At 35.8% G+C, this 17,261-nt stretch overlaps 1 protein-coding gene and 1 non-coding gene across 7 annotated transcripts in view; one reads left to right on the top strand and one right to left on the bottom strand.

Moving 5' to 3' along the window:
• Positions 1 to 17,261, top strand: part of FANCL (FA complementation group L) — a 307,120-nt gene that overhangs the window by 250,860 nt on the left and 38,999 nt on the right. The window lies entirely within an intron of this gene.
• LOC131808702 (U6 spliceosomal RNA) lies at positions 5,828 to 5,933 on the bottom strand. Its single transcript, XR_009344909.1, has one exon. It is a non-coding gene; the product is annotated as a U6 spliceosomal RNA (small nuclear RNA).

Genomic DNA, 17,261 nt, shown 5'->3' with positions numbered 1-17,261 from the left:
GGTTATAGGTTACATTTTAGGTTATAAAGTTTTTTTTTTTTTTTGGTAAGCATTTATGTATAAACAGAACTTTCAGAGTGCTTTCGTTCCCTGTATTCCCTAGTAGTTAATGTCCAGTTTCTCCCTCCCCTCCCACATAAACACACCATCCAGTCTTTAGGTGTTTATGCCTCATAGTAGATAAAGATGAAGTTCTATTCACAGAAATTTAATTTTAATTTAAATCATAAAGAACTCTACAGCAGTGAGCAGTAAGTAGAAAGTTGGGTGAATTTTTCGGATTGCTGAAACTGTTAATATTGATGGCATAATATCAGAAGATCTCTTTCAGAGAAGAAAGAGTTATGCCTGACAATACAAATCACTTGCACTGAGTTTTTATTGTTTTAAAGTGGTTGTCCATAATTCATCCTTCAGCTTAGGCTATATTTTTGTATGGGCTTTGGGACATTTGTACTTGTATAAAGAATATAGGAAATTCTTTCTTCTGTTTCTATCAGCTTAATTTCTCAAAATACTGATACCTAAGAAGAATATGAAATTAAAAGTACACTGGAAATGGTAACACAACGTAGATGTAAGGTTTTTAATTGTATGAACACCCAACATTATGTGTGTGTGGTTTTTAAAGATCTGGCAGAGTGCTGGTTGGATTCAGAGAACAATCGAGTCATGACAGGCATGGTCCATCTTTCACCAAGTAAATTGTGACATTTGGTAGCAAAATGGAGAGAACATTTCTTTTCTTATCCACAGAGCAGGGGGAAATTCCTATTAACATTTTACAAATATTCTGTAGAGGCTACCTGTATTTTTGTTAGGAAATTTTGATGGGGTCAAGTGAAAACTTATGCCTAATTTTTAAAGTACATATATACAGTAATTGTGTATGAAGGTAGTTTTTAAAAAGACCTAACAGGATTTAAATAGCGTTGTGTAGGTTCAAATGTCATTCATTTATTACATTAATGATACATATATATTAAAAATTATTTTTTGTATTTTTTTCTTTAAAAGCAATCTCCCTCCTTTAAATGGAAACTGAGAAAACGCAGAAAAGAAAAGAGAGGAAAAACCCTGTAATTTGCTATTGATATTCTGATACAGGTTATAAAAATCTAAGTCACTGTGTTCACTTAAAAAAATTTTTTTTAAAGACACTTTTCCTCTTTTTTAAATATAAATTTTCTGTTTGGCTTTCTTCTTTCTAAAATAAACATTTTCCTCTTTTTAAAATGTGAGTTTCCTATTTGGCTCTGTAAACTTTGTTTTATGTGAGATTATGAGATAGGGCTGTACCTGGATTATATTATTCTTTCCAGATATGCTATCTCTAGATTAAATTTAAATATGTATCAGAATCCCAATTCAAAAACTGTATTTTTGATGAATTTGTAGTGTTTTTAATGTAGATAAACATACAAGCTTTTCCAGCCTTAAATCTGTGAAAAAGTTTGCATCTCCACAAGAAGACTGTTTAGCGCTTACGTTATTCTGTCATTTAGCAAAATTATTTTGTGATTTCATCACACTGGGAAATCTTTGAGGGTAATTTCTTTCAAATTTGCTATCTGTATTTAACACCAGCTCAATGCCTTGCACATTTATGCATGGGATGAATTTTAGATCTAGTAAGGTCATACAGCAAGTTTTCTGTTTTGTACTAGCTCCCAGAGAACAGAACCTAATTAGTAGTAACTGGAATGTTATTTTTTTTCCAATTAAAGAATATACTAAGATTCTTAGTAAATCACAGATAAAAACTTGGATACCTTTTTATCCACAACTCAGATTTGACAGATGTTCATTTTTTGTCATTAAATGCTTTATATAGTTACATTGTATGAATCCACCAGTTAATTTATTCGTTGTCCTACTGCTAAAGTTGTTCACAATTTCTTAAGTTGTGTGCTAGTGAATATCCTTACATTTCCTTATTATGTATATGAGACTCAGTGTGGCTTATGCCTAGAGAAAATTTTGGATTGAGGGGAATGTACCTCTTTGAGATTACTAAATATTGCCAAATTGCCTTCTCAGATTGGTTGTATAAGTTTATTTCCCTGCTCAGCAATGCATGTAATATCTACTTCTCCAAATTCTTTCCAGGACTTAGCCTGACCTTTATTCTTAACAAGAATTGAAATTATTATTATTGTGTTTATAATCTTTGCTTATTTAAAAATTTTTCTTAATTTGGATACCGATTATTGGTTATATCAGATGTATTTTCTCTCTGTGGTATACTTTTTACCTTTGTATGTAATCTGTTTTGTCAGTCAGAAGTTTAACTTTCAGTGTTGTCCCAAGTCTTGTCCTTGTGATTTCTGCTTTTTGTGTCTTGAATGAAAAAACCTTTCATATCTTGTTCTGAGAAGATAATTTCCTATCATTCTTAAAGTTAGTATTTTTTTCACATTTTTAATTTACACTTGCCTATTTTATATATGCACTTAGAATTTGGATGTGTCTTCATTTGTTTAGATCTGGGGCTAATTTCAGTTTTTCTTTTATATTTGCTATTAAAATGTTTCAAAATACATTATTTACTTATTTTAGAGTCTAGCAGTACATCATAAATATTTTGGTAATAATACTACCAGTGGTATGAGCTCTTGAGTCTTTTAGACATGATGAGAGTATTGGCAATATTAGTTTATGTTTTAAAAGTAAGCAATATCAGACCACTTTGCTGTGTATGATCTTTTTTCATTGATTTGTTAGAAATAATTCTGCTTGTGAGAATTATTTTTTCTTAACCGCTTTTAAACAGTGTGGTTCTTAAGCAAAATAAATGCAGTCTAGCAGCAAACTTACATTTAAGTGATTGTACATGGGTTCCAGATAATTCATTAAAAAATAATCCTTGTCTGTTTTTGTTTTGTACATTTATTTCCTCTTTGGATTCAGTGTTTCTGGACTTTAAACTTGGAAGATTTTTATTTTCCTTTCTTTTTGTGAAAAATAGGCATGGCTTTGTGGCATCCATATTAAAAATGGGTAATTTTCCTTATGGTCCCTGTCTTCCTGCTGGGTTGATAATGTTTTGATGTATTTTTCTTTTGCTCTGATGAGAGGTCTGCTGCTGCTGCTCTGACATATTCATTTGGATGAATAATTATAACTTGCACAATGTCAAGCTGAAGATGGTAGGGTTTTGTGCGTCATGACAAGCCTAGTAGCCAGTGCAGGTGTCTCACAGCATGATCAGCAACAGCCAGTGTATTCTGGCTCAGAGGAGACATTTAGAGTAGTAAGAAATCAGCACCAAGGGCAAGGCTGCTGCTACTACTGCTGCGGTGATCTGTGCCAAAGAAACACAAAGTGCTTCTCAAAGACGAGTGACTGCATACCTCTTTTCAGATATTTACTTTGCTTACCCAGTAAATTTTCTTTTACGGATTTGGCATAGAATGTAAGAACATCTCATTTTTATCTTAATCTGCTTTCTAGCATCACAGATGCTCCATGTATCTTTAATAGCCTGCTGCCTTTTGGACTTTTACATACAGGTCATATATGTGAATTTTGTTGACTAATGAGTCCATAGGATGCTCTAATGTAAGATTTTAAGTGCATTGATATTGGGGTCTATAAGAACAAAATTCACTACTAAAGAGTGCGCGCGCACTCTTTCTCTACTATGAATGCTTTTTTTTTTTTTTAAATATTTTATTTATTTATTTGACAGAGATCACAAGTAGGTCACTGACCAGCCCAAAATAGGTGTTAATCTGGGTGATGCAGTCTGTTAAGTGTCCAACTCTTGGCTTCGGCTCAGGTCATCATATCAGGGTCTTCGGATAGAGCCCCATGTCAGGCTCTGTCAGCCTACTGTACTCAGCTTGGAGTCTGCTTAGGACTCATTCTCCCTCTCCCTCTGCTCCCCTCCACGTGTGTGCGCGCGCGCACGCACTCTTTCTCAAATAAATAAATAAATCTTTAGGTAAAAAAATGGTAGTTCTGCCTATAAATGTGCCATTAAGTGCAGGCTTGGTGAAGTATCCTTGCCATGGCAGTTGGAATTTTCAGATTTGGTAGGATACAATAAGCAGTGGTCTTTATATTTTTTATCACGGAAATCTCATATTCTTAGAATAAGTTCATGAATGCAAGAATAGCAAAACTAATGATGAAGCCTCTGGCTGGTAAGCTGATGGTGAATGAAGAATTTGTAATTAAAGGAAACAGTCCTATTACATAGCAGGGAGCATGATCCATTAGTTAGAGCAGCAGACTAGCAGTTGGATAGCTTAGGTTCTGTTTACAGTTCAGTCATTGCCTTAATTGTAGAATTTCAAACAAGTCATGTGTCTGCCCTTTGCTTCAGTTCATATTATATGGAAATAATGAACTTTTTCACAGAGATGTTAAGAAAAATAAGTTTGATTTAAAATAAACTGTCAGGGGAAGAACCGTCAAAATCCACTCTAAGGGTCCGGTGGAACTTCTCCCTTTTTGACCTGCTACTTGTTTATCGTTCTTTCCATTTTTCCTCTTTGCTGCCTTTGTTGGAGAACTCTTAGTACTGGATTTTTGTTCACTCTTAAATTAGTTAAGTAAATACACTTTTGCCTTTTATTGTTGCTTTAGCAGTATAGTATGTTTAAAAAGACACAAAGAAACTTAATTCATTATTGAGATTATGTGATATGGTAGAAGAACTATCCGTGTGATCTGTTGGACTCAGTAGCCTCTTAACCACCTTCCTTTTTCTTCAGTAACTTATTTTAAAAGTACCCTGTATTGATTCTTTAAAAAAACAAATAGAGCAAATACAAACGAGCAACAGTAGGGAAATATAAAATACAAAAGTACAAATTTTGCACTTAAAATATAAAATTAGGAAAATATAAAATCTAAATGAAATGTATTTAGAATGGTGGTCTCAGTAGATAATAGCTTTGAAACTAGGGTTGTCACTTAAAATATTTCAGTTTTAAAACATCACTGGTAATATTGTACATTTATTCCAAGTATTCCTTAGAATCATTTAATTTTTAGTTATAATTAGGTTTACTTTTATCCATCGGATTAAGAACTATTGTGTTCACATTCTAGAAACTGGCTATATCTACATTTATTTAGGTCCCTCAGTTAAGAGTAGTTTCTTTGTCTACACTTGCATTTTTTTGTTTACTCTATTCCTAAATTTTAAAATTTTTTCTTGCTACTATGAATGCTTTTTTTTTTAAAGATTTTATTTATTTATTTGACACACAGAGAGAGATCACAAGTAGGCAGAGAGGCAGGCAGATAGAGAAGTGGGGGGAAGCAGGCCCCCTGCTGAGCAGAGAGCCCGATGTGGGGCTCGATCCTAGGACCCTGGGTTCATGACCTGAGCGGAAGGCATCGGCTTAACCGCTTGAGCCATCCAGGTGTCCCTATGAATGCTTTTTTAAAAAAGTCATATTTTCTAGTTTACTATGAGAATGTGGGCAAGCTATTTTCTTTTTAAAGCTTTTGCTTTTATTAAAGTTACATAAGAACATAGTTTAGAGTTAGGTTACAGGATTTTTTGTTGGTGCCGTTTTCTTTTTCGACCAAAGAGCATTTCCTCGCCTCCTTCCCACCTTTTTCTCCTTCTGCAGGTCAACGACTTCTGAGTGTTAGCTGATTCTTTTGGTGCTACAGTATTCTTGATGTTATTGCGTGTTCTTGTAATTATGCTGCCTTTGGTTTGCTTGGTTTAGGCATTATCTTTTAACTTTGCCTTTTGGTGGGTTTGCTGTATCTTCGACCTGCTCCCGCTCCACACACCTGTATACTTCCTAGCTTCCTGTTTTTCTCAAATAGTTATCTTGTATTTTTATTTAATTTTTTAATGTTTTATATGGAATACTTCACAGATTTGTATGTCACCTTGCGCATGGGCCCTGCTAGTCTTCTCTGTCTTGTTCCATTGTTAGTATATGTGCTGCTGAAGTGAGCCCCCACATAGTTACCTTTTAATTTTGATTATATCAGTACTCAGTGTTCACATTATGAACATGTATATATGCTATGCAGAGATAAGCCATGTGGTTAAAATAACTATTATTTTTCTTTTGTTACCTGGTTTTTGTTATTCCTAGAGTTAACAATTATCTTAATTTTTCATTTCTGTAGTTTTCTCTATACTTAAAACTCCTTTAACCTCCAATTTCCCGTCACTCATCTAGATCTTTTCTTAGTCATCTGTATTAGGTTCCTGTTGACTCTATTTCTGGGGAATTTCATGCGATTTACCTAATAACCTTCCTGTTGAAATTTTTTTTTTACTTTAGTCATGTTAATTTCTTAGAGTTTACTTCATAAGTGTATGTACTTTTCCCCCCAGAAATACTGTTTTTCCCCTCTAAGTAGTTTCTTTTTCCTTCAGTTACTCTTTTTTTTTCTGCACTTAAAATCTTTGCTCATCTGCTTGTGGTTAAAAGTCAGATATAGGGGCATCTGAGTGAATCAGTGGGTTAAAGCCTCTGCCTTCGACTCAGGTCATGATCCCAGGGTCCTGGGTTCAAGCCCCACATGGGAGCTGTCTGCTCAGCAGGGAGCCTGCTTCCCTGCTCCCCCTGCCCCCACCCGCCTGCCTCTCTGCCTACTTGTGATCTCCTTCTGTCAAATAAATAAATAAAAATCTTTTTAAAAAAAGTCGGATATAAAAAGCTGGGGAAAAAAAACTAAAAAAGCTGTTTGGAAGCTCTCAGTGCATGCATGAGGCTTGTCAACTGTGAACTTTATTTCCGAGTCATCTGACTAGATCTCATAATGAGGAATGCCAAATGTCAATACCTTCAGGTCTTTTTGAGTGACTGGTCGCTCAGATTTCTTGGAGAAGACTCTTCCAACATTCTGTTTCTGAGCAAGCAGAATACATTCCTCTGAGGTGTAAATTGACCAGGCTGGTGGACAGGAAACCACAGCCTGAATTAGCAAGCCCGTAACTTGATGCCATCTTCTACTTGATAGGGCTGAACATAGTGTAGCCGTGAAAGAGACATGCTTACAGGGTAAACCTCCATTATCACAGAGCAGGTAATAAGGGTGGATTTGGAGCTAAGAGGCAAAAAATGGTATCCTAGTCAATCACTTGGTTTTTTCAGACTGTAATTTTGGCCATTCTTTGTTGTGTGTAGCAGTCATTTTTTTCTCCCTTCAGTTTTGTTTGTTGCTGATGTATGTACATTTTTTTTTTTTTTTAAGATTTTACTTATTTACTTGATAGTGCAGGAGTACAAGCAGGGGAGCTGCAGAGGGAGAGGGAGAAGCAGGCTCCCTGTGCCGATGCGGGGCTTGATCGCAGGACCCTCACCCTCGGATCATGACCTGAGCCAAAGGCAGACGCTTAACCTTCTGAGCCAACCAGGCACCCCTATAAATCTGTTTGTTTTTTTTTTTTTTTTAATGGTTTTCTATCCAGTAGCCTTGTTAAACTTTTATCTAATATTTTTATCAGTAAATTTATCTGGATTTTTCTGTGAACAGAATATTTGTAATAACAGTTTCATTTCCTCCATTCCCATCTTTATACCTCCCTTTCCCCCCACCCCCATATTGCTCTGGCTAGGCTTTCTAAAACAATGTGAAATAGTAAACATTTTTGTTCCAGATCTCAAAAAACAAAAAACATAAAACTTTAGCGTTTTATTATTAGGTAGATTTTTTTTTTTAAAGATTTTATTTATTTATTTGACAGAGAGATCACAAGCAGGCAGAGAGGCAGGCAGAGAGAGAGGAGGAAGCAGGCTCCCTGCTGAGCAGAGAGCCCGATGCGGGCTTCGATCCCAGGACCCTGAGATCATGACCTGAGTCGAAGGCAGCGGCTTAACCCACTGAGCCACCCAGGCGCCCTATTAGGTAAATTTTTGTATATGTATTTCTTTTACTAAAATCCTCTAACAATTAATGGAATTTATTTCTATTTCTGTTTTGCTAGGAGTTTTGTTATGAAAAGTTGAATTTTGTCAAATATATTCTTTCTATATATTAAAATAGTCAGTTTGTTTTCTCCTTTAATCTGTTAATGTGGCAAATTGATTGTTTGATTTCCTAATGTTAAGCCAGTCCGCTGTTCTTGAAATACACTCAGGTTGTGGTATATGTTATATTTCTCTGTTGCTCACACATGTGATCTCTGGTGCATATTGCTTATTGCCAGATTTCATTTTTTAATTTTTTTAGGGATTTGCATATATGCTTATGTGAATTTGCATGTATGCCTTTGTTTTTCTGATTCCACAATTTTCTTCTTGTCGCCTCTCCAATTTTCCCTGTTCTCTTTGAGATTATGCCTTAAAGGAAAAACAGGAGCAACACAGTTTTAGTGAGTTTTGAGGAGAGGCTGAAATGAGATGTGTGTATTTAATCCACCTTCCTTACCTAATAGCTTTTACCCTCTTTCTACGGAATATTAAATGTGTCATTACTGCTTTCTTTCTTTGAATTCTGATGTATAAACTAGTTGTGAACAAGGAATATTAAAATTTTTTCATTGCTTTAACCAATGGGCTGTTAAAGAGAAATATTAATTTAAATATTAAGATTTCTAAATAAGTATGCTAAATATGAATGGGGTTGCCACATAGGCAAGTGACAAAAGAAATCCTCTTGTTTTCCCATCCACTTGTGTAATAGGGAGGGTATTAGTGTGGAACGGTCGGGTTTCTTTGGACCTTCTTAAAACTTAGGGTAAGATAAATAAGAAGAACTAACTTACAAAAGTTGATTAGGGAAGTTCTGTCCTAATTTTAGAGCTTTACTAGATGAAATTTGTATAGCTGTCACAGTTACCTTGAAAAAGTACATAAGCAGAAAAGCAAGGAGCAACATTTTTCAGTAGGAAACAATTTAAATGTAACATACCTTTATTATCCACTGTCTGTGGAGCAGTGAGCTGGATTCTGAGGATGTTAAAGTGAATTAGGTTCTAATACCTAGCTAGGATAGGCTTTCAGGATTCGCTTTCTGTCTGATGAGGAAAGAAGTATTTAAAAAGATAATTTCAGTAAAATGTGTTGAGTGTTATGATGAGCCATTTTGATGAGGTAGAGTGGAAGCATGTAATCTAACCTGATATGGTCAACCAAGTTTTCTGGATAAGATGTTACTTGAGTTCAGTGTGTCTTGAGGAGTAAGAAGTTAGGCTTGGGAGGAGACAGGAAACTTCAGGGGAGAACTGCATTAGCCAAAGAACAAATACATGAATTTATAGGAGGTAAGGCATGAATTACACAGCATTTGGTACTCTATGGTCAGAGTTAGCGATAAGACTGGACGTTTTGCTAGAGTTTAGGCAGGGTCTGGTGTACAGGCATACCTCGTGTTACTGTACTTTGCTGTATTGTGCTTCACAGATAATGGGTATTTTAACAAATTGAAAGTTTGTGGCAGTCTGTCTTGAAGTCTGTTGGTGCCATTTTCCAATAGCATTTGCTCACTTTATGTCTCACATTGTAGTAATTCTTATAGTATTTTAAGCTTTTTCATTATTATTGATTATGATCTGTGACGTGATCTTTGATGTGACTGTTGTAATTGTTTTGAGTCAGTATGAATTGCAACCTTATAAGATGGCGAACTTAATGTGTTCTGATTGCTTCACATACTGCACATTCCCCCTATCTCTCCCTCTCCTTTGGCTATCCTGGTCCCAAGACACAAATTTTGAAATTAGGCCAGTTGATAAGCCTAAATGGCCTCTGAGAGGAAAAGTCACCTGTCTCTCACTTTAAATCGAAAGCTAGAAATGATTAAATTTAGTGAGGAACACCTGGCAAAAACCAGGATAGACCAAAAGCTAGACCTCTTGAGCCAAACACTTAGCCAGGTTGTGAATGCTAAGGAAAAGTTCTCGAAGGAAATTAAAAGTGCTACTCCAGTGAACAAACAAATGATAAGAAAACAAAACTGTCTTATTGCTGATACAGAGAAGGTTTTAGTGGTCTGGATAGAAAATCAAATCAGCTGCAGTGTTCTCTTAAGCCTAAGCCCAATCCAGAGCAAAGCCTTAACTCTTCAATTTTATGAAGGCAAAGAAGAGGTGAGGAAGCTGCAGAAGAAAAGTTTGAGGCTACAGAAGTTGGTTCACAAGGTTTAAGGAAAGAAATACTCTGTCTAGCATCAAAGTGCAAGGTGGGTGAGCACCTGGGTTATCTAATCTAATCCAGACCTCCTTCAGCTTTTGTTTATCTGAGAATATCTTTATTTCTTCCACACTGATGAAGGACAGTTTGGCCAGAAACAGGATTCTTGGTTGACAGTTTTTGTTTTTGTTTTGTTTAAGCACTTGGAATATATCAGCCTACTGCCTTCTGCCTTTCAAAATTTCCTTTAAGAAATCTGATTGTTTTTGAGGGTCTCTAATACATGATGAGTCGCCTTTTTTCCCCCAAGACTCTCTGAATCTGGCTTTGAAAGTGTGATTATAATGTGTCTTGGTGTGGGTCTCTTTGATTTCATCTTGCTTGGACTTTTTTGATCTCTTGGATGTTTATATTCATGTCTTTCATCAAAATCGGGAGTTTTAAGACATTGTTCAAATATTCTCTCCGTGCCACTGTCTTCTTTTGGGTCCCTACAGTGCACACATTGGTCGGTTTGTCCCACATTTCCTTTAGGTTCTGTTTGCTTCTCTGTATTCCTTTTCTTTCTGTAGTTCACATTTGATAGTTGACATTGTCTTGTCATTAAAGTCTCAGATTCTTCTCTCAGATTAAAGTCTCAAATCTGCCTTTAGGTTCCTTTTGTGAATTTTTCATTTCAGTCATTGTACTTTCAGCTCCACAATTTCTTTTTAGGTTTTCTTTCTCTTGTTGATATTTTCATTTTGTTCATCATTTTCTTTCTCCACATCTTTCTCCGCATCTTTTTAATTTTTAGAGCATACTTAAAACATCCTTTTCAAATTCTGAATTTTTTTAAAATTTTTTTTTTATTTATTTGAGAGACAGAGATCACAAGTAGGCATAGAGGCAGGCAGAGAGATAGGAAGGGAAGGGGGCTTGATCCCAGGACCCTGGGATCATGACCTGAGCCAAAGGCAGAGGCTTTAACCCACTGAGCCACCCAGTGGGTCCTTTTCAAATTCCCCCTCCTTTTCAAATTCTTGTCTAATCTATTCTCAGATCGTTTTTAGGGAAAATTGCTGTTAATATTTTTTTTCCTTTGGATCAAGGCCTCACTTTCCTGTTCTTTTATGCCTTGTAATTTTGTTGTTTTTAAAAACTGGATACTTTAATAGCAAGGTAACTATAGAAATTGGATTTTCCTTTTTCCCTAGAGAAGAAAGATTAAAATCTCCCATGTTTAAAATTTTATTCCTAATTTTTGATTGTTATAGGCTATCTCTGTGCTAAGGATAAGCCTATGGTATAAGTTTAAAGTCTGCTGATCATTTTTGAGCCTTCATCTTCCCTGGGCTTGCACAGTGACTTCCATGTTTCTTTGTGCAGTTACTTTGGTGTGTTTGTATCCTTGATGTCTGATTCCCAAAAGGGGAAAAAAAGAAAAATGAAGTGGAGGGGGAGGGAACTGGCTCTTTGAATATTCAGGAAGTTACTTCTCCAGGAGGAGGAGAGGTTTGCAGTCATGGGGCATTGGAGCAGAGCACAGATCCTTGTACGTGGAAGACTGATCCCTTTGCCTACCCTAGCTCCAGTAAGCCGTGTGTACATTGCTTCTGAGTACCTATGACTCTCTGAAGCCCCATATTCAGAGCTGCTGAATATGGGGTTGGTTGATGGGTGGCCTCTGTCAAGCTCAGAGCTGAAATTGATAGAATTTGCAAGCCTTCAATAGACTCCAGAGTCCCAAAATATATCTGGGTCTATCAGTGTCAATGTCTAGGTGGGGAGACCGTTTCCTGGTGCTTTCTGCTTAGCCATCTACTCAGAATCCTCTCCTCATTGGCTTGCTGTTGATTTTTTTTCTTAATGGTCTGTAATACAGGATAGCTAAGGACCACACTATGAAAGTGTCTCCTAATCTTCCGCATGCAATTTGGCAGATGTTTCTTTCTTTAAAGGTAGTTGCTATAATCATTCTGTAGTGGCTGCATAGGAACGTATTAAGTGAGTCTGTTTCATTTGACTTTATGGATAGATACTTGTTCACATGTCCTAAAAATAGTAGCAGATCTTTTAAATAATCCTCAGTATTGGCCAGTTATAGTAAAAATAAACTTAAGTATAGGAAGGGTTGATATGTTCCATGTGGATTGTTTGACAGAGAATAGCATTTGATTAAATAGATGTAGTTATAGAGCTACTTAGAGAAAGTGTGGAGAACATCAATGAAGCTTGCAAATAAGATCAAATGAACTGGATATTAAGAGATTTGCTCTCTCTTTAAAGATATCTGATTAGAAATATTGCAATTAATATTAAAATTAAATTTCTTAAAAAATTTAATCTCTTGATATTTCCTTATTCTATTGAAGCTTTTTGAATCCCCCAGAGATAAAGAAAAAATGATTATTAGAGGATTTATCTGCACATATTATAGGAGGAAAGTATAAAAAAAATCAGAAGGGAAAGCAACTGTTGCAAGTACCAGAAAATTATGCTATTAATTTAAGTGTCATCAGAGCACAAAAGATCACATTCCAGGACTGTGAGAAAATTATTAAAATACTGGAAATAATAGTACTTAAGATGAAGATATTATACTCTAAGATCTGGTTAAGTGACTGACATTATTATATCACTTCAGGTATTATAAAAGTAACAAAATGCTTCTAAAGATAATAAGCGTTACATTTTGAGATTGGCAGTGTTCACACTTTTCTGCTTAAGTGCTTTCCTAGTTTAACATAATTTAATAACAGTTATGGGGGAATAGCTAACATCTGAGTTCTCATATATATCCTTTTTCTTTTTCCTTCCTTCTTCAGTATATACACATCTTAGGCATCTATATATATAAAAGTGATACAATTTCATTCTCTTAAGTGGTGGGTTTATGAACCGTTACTTTTCTGCCTTTGTCCTCGGTGTTAGAACTATTGCTACTTTTTAATTTTTTAGCTCCTAATTATTGATTATTCTACTGCAAAAAAAGTAGCACTAATGTAGATCCCATTACTACCCAGAAATCAGAAATTTTTTAATAACTTTATTAATGTATAATTGATATGTAATAAACTGAACGTATTTCAAGTGTACAATTTGAGTTTTGACCAGTGTTTACACCTGTGAAATCAACCCCACAATCAAGATAATAAATAAACATTTCCATTAGTCCCAAGTTTCCCCATGCCCCTTTATAATCTCTGGCCCTCTTGGCCTTCCCCTTGGTCCCCAGGCAACTACTCATCTACTTTCTGGAATTTTATATAATTCTATGTATTCTCTGTCACATTTCTTTCCCCAGCATAGAGATTCATTCATTGTGGCATATAATAACAGTTCATTCTTTTTATGCTGAATGGTACTCCATTGTATGGATTTACTGCATATTGTCCATTTAGTTGTTGATGGACATATGAATTGTTTTCAAGATTTGGCTGTTAAAAATAGAGCTGCTGTGAACATTATGTGATGTCATTATATGAGCATATGCTTTCATTTCTCTTCAGCAAATACTTACGAGTGGAATGCTGAATCATTTAAGAGGTGTATGTTTAATTTTTTAAGTAAATGCTCACATTAAAAACAGTTGCTTATGAAAGTGGTTGTTACATTTTTACATTCCAAACAGTAGTGTCTGAGATCCTTTTTCTCTGTGTCCTTCATCCTTGCTCATACTTGGTATGGCCAGTCTTTCTTCTCTTTCTTCTGCTTTTCTTTTCCTTAAGTAGGCTTCACACCCAATACGGAGCCCACCACAGGGCCCAAACTCATGACAACGAGATCAAGACTTGAGCAGAGACAAGAGTTGGATACTTCACTGACTGAGCCACCCAGGTGCCCGTCTTTCTCATTTTAGCCATCCTAATAGTAGTGTAGTGGTATTTCATTGTGCTTTTAATTGCATTCCTTAATGACCAATGATATGGGCATATTTTTATGTGCTTGTCATCCATACATCCTTTTTGATGAAATACCTGCAAATTTTTTGCCTAAAGGCTTAATTAGTTGGAGAGATAGGCCACATTAATGCATTAGACTTTTCAGTATTGTTCAGATGTTAGTTCTCTTCAAATAGATCTATGGATCCAGTGCAGTCCCAGTCAGAATCCCCTTAGATGGATTTTAGAAATTGGCAGTATAATTCTAAAATACATAAGGAAGGTGTAAAGGACCTAGAATAAGAAACTGAAAAAGAATGAAGTGGGAAAACTAATATGAACTGATTTCAAGATACAGATCTACCCTTATCAAGACAGTGTGGCATTATGGTAGAAATACTCCTGGACTTAAGATGGGGTTACCCAGTCCTAAAGATGATAAACCCATCATAAGTTAAATACTCTAAGTTGAAAATGCAGTTAATACATGTAACCTACCAAACATTACAGCTTAGCTCAGAATGCTTACATGAGCCAACAGTTGGGCAAGGTCCTCTAACACAAAGCCTATTTTATAATAATGTGTTGAATATCTCATGTAATTTATTGAATACTGTATTGAAAACAAAAAGCAGAATGGTTGTATGGGCACAGAATGGTTTGTAAGTGTATTGGTTGTTTACCCTTGTGATTGCATGGTTCACTGCCCAGCATTACAAGAATATCATAATGCATAATACTAGCCTGGAGAGATCAAAATTCAAAATTTTGAAGTACTGAATTGAATGAATGCATATCATTTTTCACCCCAATGTAAAGTCAAAAACCATTAAGTTGGGCCATTTTAAGTTGGGGATCATATGTATACCCATACAAATTGTTTGCTGAAAATAGTTGTATATATATATAAAGGTGCAAAGATCATTCAGTGAAGTAATGGCAGTCTTTTCATTAAGTTGTGCTGAAACAGTTTGCAGAATACAAAAAAAGATTAACTTTAGCCCATATACATAAATTAACTCCAAATGGATTATAAACTTTATGTAAAACCTAAGACAAATGAAACTTCTGGGGGGAAAAAAAATAAAGTTTTGGGACTTTGGGATTTCTTAGTATAACACCCCAAGCAAGATCCATATAAGAACAAACTGATAAATTGGACTTAATCAAATAAAAAAAATTTAAAGATTTTATTTATTTATTTGACAGAGAGAGAGAGACAGGGAGAGAGGGAACCTAAGCAGGGGAGTGGGAGAGGGAGAAGCAGGCTCCCTGCTGAGCAGGGAGACTGAGTCAGGGCTAGATTCCAGGACCCTGGTATCAAGACCTGAGCTGAAGGCAGATGCTTAACAACTGAGCCACCCAGGCGCCCCCAAAATTAAAAATTTCTATTCTTGAAAAACAGTTAAGAGAATGAAAAGACAAGCTGCAGACTAAGAAACAATATTTGCAAATTACATGCCTGATAATTGACTTTATTTAGATTATGTAATGAGCATTTAGGCTCAATAATATAACAAAGTAAAATGAGCAGACCTTTCTATAGACATAATATTTTGTGTACCTCAAACCCTTTTGTTACTATTAAAGCTTTAAATAACTTGATTTCATGAGAAAAAACTTCTCAAGATTTTTTTTCCTTTTAGAGAATTGACTGTATGTTTCCCTTGTTGGCAAGTAGCTAGGAATCAGGTAATTCTCACTCCCCACTTCACTTCCTTTGCATTAACTTTTTACCTAGTCGTATTTCATTCAGCCTCAGAGTGGTGTTTCTTGACAAAACACCTCACCTCAGCTCAACCACTGCTCATTTTTTCCTTTGTCCCAGAGTTTTTCTAATGCCAGGACTAGGAGTGTATGTATGCCTCTGGTATGTATGCAAATCTGGAAATGTGAGAATTAATAATCTTTTTAGGACAACTTGACCAGTTGGAAACAGAAACCAGTGAATAAATGTTTTGAGATTCTCTCTTTTTAGGCCATGAGTCTCAGCTTTCTATATAACTTTTCAAAGAGTCACCATTGACCACAGTGACTGGCTTGACAGCACGCTCTTATTTTGGCTTTCTGTCCTCTGTTTCATTCTTTCCACTACCCACTGCCTCTCAGGTTATTGGCAGTAATCTTAGGGACTGTCTGCACATAAGTTCTGTCTTACAGTGCTTTTTGGGGCAGACCCCAAGCTCAAATTATCATTGTGTATATCACTGGCTGGTATAGCTACAGATATAGCTACAGATAATGCCAGGACTAGGAGTGTATGTATGCCTCTGGTATGTATGCAAATAAAGATGATGTGGAACAAAGGTCCAAATATACCAGTCATACTTATGGGCCAGAAATTTACCTCCTAAAAAAAAAAGGAAAAAAAATGTGTTTTGCTTATTTGATCGTTTCTCTCTTTTTTTTTTTTTTTTTAAAGATTGAACAAAACACATGTAGGACTTTCTGTATAGTATAACTTGACAGAGCTTCTTAAAATCAATTTATAAGTCAAAGACTACACGAGTCTTCTCTCAGGTGATTTCCTTGCCTCTAGAACATTGTGATCTTCACAGATGCTATAAGCTTCCTTAACTTGTCACCACCATTTGAAAATTTTGTGTAACTTCTGTACAGCAGTGGACCATAGGAACTAACTTCTTAGCTTGTACTTATACATAGTTTCTTTGTAGACTGTAAAAAAAATATGTATATAGGTATTAACATGTTTTCCCCCCTCTGAGGGGATTTTTTTTTATTTTAAGATTTTACTTATTTTTTTTTTAAATATTTTATTTATTTACTTGAGAGTGAGACCATGAGAACAAGAAAGAGAGCACATGAGAGGGTACAGGGTCAGAGGGAGAAGCAGACACGGTTTTGAGCAGGGAGCCCAGATGTGGAACTCCATCTGGGGACTCCAGTATCATGACCTGAGCCAAAGGCAGTTGCTTAACCAACTGAGCCATCCAGGTGCCCAAGATTTTACTTATTTGAGAGAGAACATGAGTAGGGGGTGGGAGGATGAGGGAGGAGCAGAGGGAGAGGGAGAAGGGCTCCCTGCTGAGCAGGGAGCCTGGTGTGGGGCTCAATCCCAGGATTCTGGGATCATGAACTGAGCTGAAGGCAGACGCTAATGCACTGAGCCACACAGATGACCCTGTTTTATTTTTATAATTTAAAAAAAAAAAAATCGGAACATTTTCCATGTAGATTCATAAGAAATCCTAGAAAAATAGCAAGATCAAAATATTAATGGCAGAATTTGAAGCTTTGTGATAGGCCACTACATTTTTTATAAAAGAAAGATTTTATTAGCATTTTCTACGCTGTATAGACTTCAATTAAATGCATT

This window comes from Mustela lutreola, chromosome 9, assembly GCF_030435805.1.
Source record: "Mustela lutreola isolate mMusLut2 chromosome 9, mMusLut2.pri, whole genome shotgun sequence".
Taxonomy (NCBI): Eukaryota; Metazoa; Chordata; class Mammalia; order Carnivora; family Mustelidae; genus Mustela; species Mustela lutreola.
The sequence above is the reverse complement of the archived record's forward strand: the minus strand, read 5'-3'. Positions and strand labels throughout refer to the sequence as shown.